Here is a 10,161-nt window from a genome sequence, read left to right as displayed (position 1 = left end):
CTGACAACAAGCCTCCTCATTGATTTTCATTAAAGAAACCGCAACAAACGTATCATCCTAGTTGAGTTGGTTATCACGAGCGTATCATCGTCAAATTGGTCTGGCAAGTACTCCCTCTGTTTGAACTAAAATCACGACGAGTAATTTGGAACAAAAGAAGTAGCATGTATGTCTTGTACATTGTTAGCGCTTTAGCTTTGTTGCGTAGTTTCCTTTGACCCGCTTTGTAAGAGGTGTTGGAAACATGACATGCACCCGCACCCATGTGTGCAACGAGATGGCCCGAGTCCTACGGCGCCCACGCTCTCGTGCACGTCGCCTCCGCCCACGTAGCCACGAACGGCATTATCCTCGGATCAGTTGTAACAGTAGACCAGGACTCCTCGTGAGCTCCCGTGTATATAAACTCTTGTAACCCTGCGATGATAAATATACAGAGTCCTTCATCCATCTTACTTGGTATCAGCTTCTCTCGATCCTCCCTGCTTCCGCCATGAGCATCCGCCGCCCCCTTCGCCGCAGGGACGCCGATGCCGTCTTCATCCTGCCGGAAGTCGCCCCCAACCCTGAGCCGGCCGCCCCCGGCTGCCGCCCAGACGGTGTCGCCCGCCGTTCCGGCGCCCCTGTCGCTGAATGCCCGCGCCATGCGCCGGGCTCATGCTGCTCCCATGATGCCCCCTGTGCTGCAACCTCTCCGCGTCGTGCGCCCTCACGCTGAGGCGCTCGTGATCCGTCCACCTCAGGTTCCCCTTGCGCCTCTCCCGTCGATGCATCATATTAACATCGCTTCATACATCCCCTTCAAGCTCTCGCTCGACTCCGGGAATTACTTCAAATGGCGCCACCTCTTCTGGTACATGCTCTGCAAATACCGCATCGAGGAGCACGTCCTGGAGGAAGCTGAGCCGCTGCACGAGGATGCCACCTGGCGTAACGACGACATCACGATCGTCCTGTGGGTGTGCGGGACGATCTCCGACGACCTCTACGACACCATCCAGACGCCGGAGGCCACGGCGTACCATCTCTGGTAGCAGCTCGAGGTGTTCTTCCGCAACAACGCCGCCGGCCGCGCCGTCCACATCGGCGCCGACTTCCGCGCGACGGTGCGGGGCAACATGACGACCGCCCAGTACTATCGCCGCCTCCAGCAGCTCGCCTCCGCCATGGCCGACGTGGGCGAACCGGTCACGGACCGGGCGCTCACCCTGCAACTCATCCGCGGGCTCGGTCGCCGCTTCCACGTCATGGCGACGCTCCTGCCGATGCAGCAGCCATTCCCCACGTTCCTTCAGGCACGGTCGCGGTTGCTCCTCGAGGAGATCGGCATCGCGGAGCGCGAGCGGGCCACGGGCGCCACTGCCCTCACCGTCGGCCACGGTGGGTCCTCCTTGTCCGGCGGCGCTCCGAGCGGTGATCGTGCACCCCCTCCCACGCCGTCCGACAAGGGCAAGTCTCCCGTCCCTAGCGGGGGCTCAGGAAGTCCGTCTGGTGATCGTCAGCGCGGCGGGCGCGGCCACGGCCGCGGGCGTGGCCGTGGTCACCCCGGGGCGTCCTCCAGCTCCAACGGCGGGCGTGGTCAGCCGCCGCAGCAGCCCTGGATGGGCTACTTCGCGCCCTTCGGTGCCCTGCTGCCCCCTCCGCAGTAGTGGCGCGCGACCTGGACGCCACCCAACGCCGCGGGTGTTCTCGCCCCCCGTCCTGGCGCCCCACACCAAGCTTACCCTATCGTCGGGTCGTCTTCCTCCGCACCACAGTGGGATCAGCAGGCGCTGCTGGCCACCCAGTTCGCCAACATGCAAGTGCAGCAGCCGCCCTCCGGGTCCAAGTGGTACATGGACACCGGCGCGACCTCGCACATAGCTGGGACGTCAGGTACCCTCGCCACTGTCTCCCCCACATCGCATTATTATCCATCTAGCATTACTGTTGGCAATGGTTCTGTGCTTCCTGTAGTTGCATGCGGCTCCACTTCTCTTCCTCCCTTTCATCTTACTGATATACTTATCTCTCCTGGCATTATACAAAACCTTATTTCCATTCGTCGTTTTACCTGTGATAATTGGTGTATTGTCGCTTTTGACCCCTTTGGCTTCTCTGTGAAGGACATGGCAACGGGGAAGGTCCTCATGAGGTCCAGTAGCTCCGGCGATTTGTATTTGTTTCTTCCGAATAATGGCGGCTCTCGGGCGTTCTCTGTTTCAGGCAATGGCGACTTGTGGCACTTGCGGCTTGGCCACCCCAGTCGTGTTTCCCTTTCCATTTTAGCTTCAAACTTTCTTGATTCATGTAATAATCACTCTCAAGGTTCTCCCGTGTGTGAATCTTATAAAATTGGCAAGCAACCACGTTTACCTTTTACTCGTTCTACTTCTCATACCACTGCACCCTTCCAACTCATTCATTGTGATTTATGGACGTCTCTTGTGTGTAGTTTTTCTGGTTATCAATATTACCTTATTGTGCTTGATGATTACACGCATTATTCTTGGGCTTTTCCTCTATGCAACAAAAGTGATACCGCTGCCATGCTACAACGTTTCTTCTCATACGTTCTCACCCAATATAACCTCTCTATCAAATGTGTGCAGTGCGACAACAGCGGGGAATTTCTTTCCCACTCCTTACGCGACTACTTCTCCCACCTCGGTGTCTCCTTCCGCCTCTCCTTCCCTCATACATCTCCGCAAAACGGCAAGGCCGAACGGCTCTTGCGCACCACCAATGATGTTCTTCGCACATTGCTCATCCACGCTCACATGCCGCCCGAGTATTGGGTCGAAGCCCTCCACACTGCTAACCACCTCATCAACCGTCGCCCTTCCTCTGCTGTCAATCAGCTCACGCCATACTTTCTTCTCCATGGTCATCACCCTACATATGATCATTTGCATGTGTTTGGGTGCTTATGTTTCCCAAACCTCACCCACCTAGCTCCCCACAAGCTCGCCCCACGCTCCACTCCCTGCGTGCACCTTGGCTACCCGCTAGAACACAAGGGCTACCGCTGCCTCGACCTCCGTACACGGCGCGTTTATATCTCGCGACACGTCGTCTTCGATGAAAGCAAATTTCCCTTTGCCACCCCTGAGGCCACATCTACGCCATCCACACCAGATCCTGCTCCCCCTGCCAAACCTAATCCTACCTACCTCGTACGCTCCGCCTCCCGCAGTTGCGGGATCAGCGCCGTCGATTCCTGTGTCGCGCCCCACCCCTGCACCACGCCTCCGTCCACCACCTGGCCCAACCAGCCCATGCCGCTCGCCCGGCCCCGCGCCTTATCCGCCTAGGGCCAACCCCGCCACGCCACCTGGTCCATCCACCTCGCGCGGTCCCACTACCCCTGTGCACAGAATCCCTCCCGTCGCTGTCCTGTCTCCCCCCGTGCCTCACCTCCCCTCGGATCACGTGATTAGTGCAGCCCCACCACATCCCGCTCCTCCCCGTACACCCGTATCTTCCTCGGACGCCGTGCCAGCCAGTCCCGCCGCGCCAGCTCCGCCTCGTCAACCCCCACGGGCCGTTCGGGTACAGCCACCCGAGAACTTGCACCCCCAAGCCCGGTTTCTCTCTCCCAAAACAGCACATTAGCCTCTCTATCACCACGCCCATCAGCCCCATTCCTTCTTCCTACCGCGCTGCACTTAAGGATCCGAACTGGGCCGCTGCTATGCTTGATGAATATAATGCGCTGTTGCAAAATGACACTTGGTCGTTGGTCTCTCGTCCTGCAGGTGCTAATGTGGTGAGCGGCAAATGGATTTTCTGGCACAAGTTCAACACGGACGGCTCTTTGGCACGGTACAAGGCGCGATGGGTGCTTCGCGGCTTCACCCAACAGGCCGGGGTCGACTACGGCAAGACGTTCAGCCTCGTCGTGAAGCCGGCCACTGTTTGCGTCGTCTTCAGCCTCGCCACTAGCAGCTCGTGGCCCATACATCAACTCGATGTCAAGAATGCCTTCCTCCATGGGCATCTCACCGAGACGGTGTACAACATGCAGCCTGCCGGCTTCGTCGACGCGGCGCGCCCCCGGGACGTGTGTCGTCTCAATGGTCGCTCTACGGGCTCAAGCAAGCCCCGAGGGCGTGGTTCTCGCGGTTCACTTCATACCTCTCCACCCTCGGCTTCCAGTGCTCCAAAGAAGACTCCTCACTTTTTTTGCTTCATCGCAGTACTGACACGACATACCTACTTCTTTACGTGGATGATATTATCCTCACTGCCATCACACCCGCCTTCCTCCAGTCCATCATCGCTTCTCTACACCGTGAGTTCTCTATGACAGACATGGGTTCACTCCACCACTTCCTTGGCATAAATGTCCACCACACTTCTAGCGGTCTCCACCTCTCCCAGGAGCAGTATGCGCTCGAGATCTTGGATCGCGCCGGCATGCTCAACTGCAAACCTGTCTCCACCCCCATCGACACCACATCCAAACTCTCTGCCACCAATGGACCCGCTTTCCATGATCCATCCCTCTACCGCAGTCTCGCCGGTGCCCTCCAGTACCTTACACTCACCCGACCGGACTTGTCTTATGCCATGCAACAGTGTTGTCTATTTATGCATGATCTCAGGGATTCTCATTATCAGATGGTGAAGCGGATCCTCCGCTATGTTCGTGGGACGACTCACCTCGGCCTGCACTTCTTCCGCTCTGCCATGACTGACCTGACGGCGTACTCAGATGCGGACTGGGCGGGGTTCTCAGACACCCGCAAGTCCACGTCCGGGTTTGCGGTGTACCTCGGCTCCAACCTCGTCAGCTGGTCCTCGGAGCGCCAGACCACCGTCTCTCACTCAAGCGCGGAGGCCGAGTACAGGGGCATCGCCAACGCTGTCGCCGAGGCGTCCTGGCTGCGCTAGCTCCTCGCCAAACTTCGCCGACCGCCATCATGCGCCACCGTCGTCTACTGCGACAACATCTCTGCCATGTACATGTCGAGCAACCCCGTTCAGCACCAGCGGATGAAGCACATCGAGATCGACCTGCACTTTGTGTGGGGGCGCGTCTCTCTCGGCGAGGTGCGTGTCCTGCATGTGCCGACCACATCGCAGTTCGCCGATGTCTTCACCAAGGGGCTGCCTATGAGCGTGTTCGTCAACTTTCGCTCCAGCCTCAACGTTGGCGAGCACCACGCTTCGGCTGCGGGGGGTGTTGGAAACGTGACATGCACCCGCACCAATGTGTGCAACGAGGTGGCCCGAGTCCTACGGCGCCCACGCTCCCGCGCACGTCGCCTCCGCCCACGTAGCCACGAACGGCATTATCCTTGGATCAGTTGTAATAGTAGACCAGGACTCCTCGTGAGCTCCCATGTATATAAACTCTTGTAACCCTGCGATGATAAATATACAGAGTCCTTCATCCATCTTACTAAAGGGTTACCTACAAAGGAAAAAAGGTTCATAGCTCTGTGTGTATTGGGTTTTTTTTTCTTTAAGGGGTTCGTGTGTATTAGTAGAGCGAGGCTGCCAGAGCTTTGCTCGCTGGGCCTGCTGGTCTCACATTTAGCTGCCTGATGCGCGATGCAAACAGGGTTTCTCCTACTTGAGCATCCACGGGACGCGCCGGCGATCTATCGCCCCCGGGAAACATTGGAACTGCACTGCGTCCTCGGGCTCGCGCATGCGATTGCGTGCGCCCTAGCAGGCCGTGCCAATCGCTAGTGTGAAGACGTCGTCGTAGATCATACACCCTCTCACGACCGTGTCGCCCCTGCGGGCGACCGGCCGTGCATCGTCGTCTCCCTTCTCCAGTCCCCACCTCTCCCCTTCCTCCTGCCGCCGTCGCTGGCGCCCGCAGCCGCCCTGGCCCTGGGGTCGTTGGTTGTCGTGGATCTAAGACTGACAATAGAATGGGGGATAGGTATGAGGAGGCAAGATCCTAGCTATGGCGAAGTTGTACACACGGGTTTTACGAGTTCAGGCCGTTCACAGAGGAAGTAACAGCCCTACGTCTCGGTTCCCAGAGGCCGTCGACTAGATTATATGTGTGTGTGTTACAGAGGGTGCGAACCCCCCAGTGGTGGGGGTGGCTTATATAGAGTGCGCCCAGACCCCGGCCAACCCACGTTACAAGGGGTTTAAGGTACATAAAGAGATGTCGTTACAGGTAACTCTAGTAATAAAGTGACATAAATGATTATTAAGTCTATGGAGTAAACGCCTGACCGTTGCTGTGTAGAGTGACTTTAGATCTTCTATCTGTCGAGTGATAATTCTTGCGGTCGAGTGTCTTCGGGTCTTCCGAGTGTAATGCTTCTGGTCGTGTGGATGATGCTATCTCTTGAATGCTTCTGGTTTTAGGGTGATGTCCTAGGGGAGGGTGTTTAGGTCAGGCCTATGACCCTACCCTAGGTACATAGCTACATCATTAGCCCCCAAATGGTTCAGGGTTCAAGTGGAGAAGGAGTGAATACCTCCGACTCAACTTTCGCGCTTCGGAAGCATCTTACTGAGATCAAATGAACAATCATGATGACTTCAACTTCTTTTTCAGCCGCCTTGATCCATTCTTAGTTTGTCGAGTGAACTTCTACTGAACATCTTCGAGTGTTGATACAGAAAAAATCTTCCGTCTGACAGGTTGCTCTGCTGCTCGCGGATCTGGCAGGATTCGAATTTGGGAAGCACGCGGGGCGGAGGAGGCCGCAGTAATCGGGATGGATTAGGTAGGGTCACCTCGATCTCTGCGCCACCTTTTTCGCCATGTATTGCGCGCGCAACTGTTGCGAGATTTGACAGGTTTGCCCGGGCCCGTAAGTCAACCACTCGGAAATGGCCCCATATAAGGCGCCGGATTGGAGTTTTTGCACAGTGCGCCCCATTCTCTCTCTCTCTCTCTCTCTCTCTCTCTCTCTCTTTCTTTCTTCTCTGTTTCTCTGCCGCATCCACCTCTGCTCTCTGCACCGCCGGCCCGCTCGAGCTCCGTTCGCTACAATGGGGAAGGAGAAGATGGCGGCCTTGGAGCATGTGAAGAAGGCAACGGCGAAGGCGAAGGGGAAGAAGACCAGCCGGGGCGGATCCTCATCAAGACTCGGCCTGCCGCGCGACTGGATCCAGGGAGATTGGATTCGGTCGACGATCCGTCAAGACGACATCGACGATTTGGTCGAGGGAGGACCGATTCCCCACAAGTCAGCACGGCTCCCGGAGGGCGAGACCGAGCCGCGGCCGTGGGAGGGTGAGTGCGTGCTCCTCGCCACCCATGTCGACCGTGGTTTTTCTTTGCCTCCCCACCCTTTCTTCGGAGGTTTCTTGAACTTCTTTGGGGCACAACTTCATCACTTTTCCCCCAATACTATCGTGTACCTCGCTGCATTCCTGTCCATGTGTGAAAATTTCCTGGGTTGTCGACCACACTGGGGCCTCTTCAAACACATTTTCACATGTCGATCTTAGTCGGTTAAAAAGGCCAATCTGACTGATGAGAGGACACACGTGACCCAAATGTGCGGGGGTCTTGGGATCCAGATGAGAGGAAAAAGTACTTTCCCAGCCATGATTCTTCCCGAGTCAGTCAGAGGTTGGCAATCGACCTGGTTCTACTGCAGAGACTAGCCAACTCCGGGCAAGTCGACTGGACTTCCCCCCTTTTCCATGGCTCGAGTCGAGAAGCCCTCTTCCTTGAAAGTGACTCCAGAGGAGAAAGAGAAGGTGATGGTGCTGGTCGAGCGAGTGGTCTAGCTCGTTCGTGATGGTGTGACTGGCATGGATCTGCTGGAGGTCTTTCTCAGACAACGCATTCAGCCACTTCAAGCTCGCGACCATCCGATGTGGATGTATTCGGGCCTCGAAGATACCACTCGGATCCACCCAGAAGAAGTCGGCGAGGATACGGTGGAGCAGCGGTTGAGGGGTATCACTGGCAACAAAGATAACCCCAGGGGGTCTAGGAGAATCCCTCCACTCGACAACTCATATGAACCAGACAAGGTCCAATTCTATCTTCTTAGTGTTTTTTGATCTATCATGTAATTGCTTTTTGCCAATCGACTGACATTTGTTCTACTTGTTGTCTTTCAGCCTCTCATTGAGATGTACTCGATGCCCAACGGAGAATAGGAGCAGGACCCGGAAGGGGGGTGAGTGGAGGTGAAAGCATGGATTGGCAATCTGACAGAGGGGAAGAGGAGGAGGAAAGCGAGGACTCGAGCAGCGGTGAGGAAGTCGAGTCACCGCCTCGCACCGAAAAGCGTTCCAAACATAAGCACGACCCGGCGAGTGTCCGTGGAGAAGTAGCTAGGTCGACCGGGCAAACTTCCAAGCGCACTCGGACTTCTTCCCCTTTGCTGACTGAGAAGGCCCCGCAGCAGCAAAAGATTACAGAACCAAAGCCTCAGAAGGCCCTGCCCAAGATCAAGATTGACGTCCCCGTCGCTTCTGCGTAAGTGTCTTGTCTCCACTTTTCAATCGAGGATTTATGTTGTCGACTCTCTTTCTCATTTGTCTGATTGAATCTTGAAACTTGCAGAGCTGCCACTTCTAGGACTTCTGCCTACAGGGATGATGACGAAGGCGTAGAAGACACGGTCACTTCTAACCCAGGTATGATTTTTGCAAACTTGCCTTTGCTTTCTCAGCCATTTTGTTGACCGACTGAATTCCAACAACTAACTCTTCTTTGCAGCTACTCCTCATGTCATTGATCTTTCGGATGACGACGAGGACATGCCGCTGAGGCCTAGGAGGAGTAAGAAGGCATCAACTGGTAAGACGTCCCAATCGGTGCCGATGGCAGAACTAGTGACCAAACAGCCTGAAGATGTGACTCGGACTTCTGTTACTTTCGCTGCTCCAGTATCAAGTGAACACCCTACATCATCGATTGCACTAGTGTTTGCTTCAACTATCCAGCCTCATGTATCGGAACTTCAAGCTGCCGCGACCGCACTATCAACCCCATTCTTTACCACTCATCACGTTCCAGAAAGCCAGGTCGCCGCCACCGCAGAAGCCATTCACCAAGCTGGCACAATGATGGAGCGAGTGAAGGTGGTGCACAAAAATAGTTAGGCTGCTTATGACGCCAGTGCGGCCCTTCGAGCCAATGTCCAGGTAAGTTGGCTTCCGACTGAACTCTTATCTTGTTGCTTGTTCTGTTAGGATATACTACCTGAAAACTTTTCTCTGTGCAACTTCCTGTTATTCTGCACTTCGCATCTGCGCACCCACTTGGTGTTTGATGTCTTTATTGTTTCACTCTTCCACGGTCTGGGCGGATCATGTCAAGTGGAATCCGAACCAGTGGGGGCACGCTAAGTGCACCCACTAGGTGTAGTCCCCGAGACCGCAGTCGACTGCTGGCAGTTGGTTGGGGTCTGAGTATGTCTTTCTCTTTTTTTTACTCAATCTGGGCAGGCCATGTCGAGTAGAAACCAGTGGGGGCACGATAAGTGCACCCACTGGTTGTAGTTCCCGAGACTACTGTAGAATGTTTGATTCTGCAGTAGTCTTAGAGTTCTATTCACTCGGAAGCGAATGATCTTTGATCTTGTTCGTTGATGTATCTTTTGTCGACTGTAGAAATCATGTGAGCTTATCTCCAAGTTCGCCAAATTCGAGGAAAAGTAGAGGCAACTCATCCTTGATTTGGAACTGGCCAATCAAAACTTGAAAAAGGCTCGAGACAAAGTAGCTGGTAGGGAAGGTAACGACCTGTCGACTGTTTATCTTGACCATCTCTCGAATTATCTCTTCGTTCCTTTCCTTGACCCGAGTGCACATTCTTCAGAGAAAATGAAGCAAGCCTTGGCGCAAAAGGATCTTGACATTGCAGCTACGTAGAAGGAGGCTAAGGAAAAGACAACACTTGCTGACAAGAAGCTGGCTTCAGTCGGAGCACTGGAGGAAGACAACGCCAAGCTAAAGGAATCTCTCACCGAGGCCAACAAAGAAGCGACCCGTCTGAAGAAGGACAAAGTTGCTCTGAATGAGAAGATTGAAGGCATTTCTCGTAAGAGAAATGACCTAGAGGCTTATTTGGGGGCACTCGCAAAAAAGTTGTTCCTTATGCTTGAAGGTATTTCCCTTTGTTCAACTGTTTAACTGTCGTCGATTCGTCAGGAATTCGTCGACTCATTATTTTTTTGGATTTGTATAATTCTGTCAAAACTTTGAAGAAGAGACTGGGTGGGTCGAGACAGGTCT

The sequence above is a fragment of the Triticum dicoccoides genome, chromosome 3A (genome assembly GCF_002162155.2).
Source record: "Triticum dicoccoides isolate Atlit2015 ecotype Zavitan chromosome 3A, WEW_v2.0, whole genome shotgun sequence".
NCBI classification, from domain to species: Eukaryota; Viridiplantae; Streptophyta; class Magnoliopsida; order Poales; family Poaceae; genus Triticum; species Triticum dicoccoides.
This window is presented reverse-complemented; position numbering follows the sequence as displayed.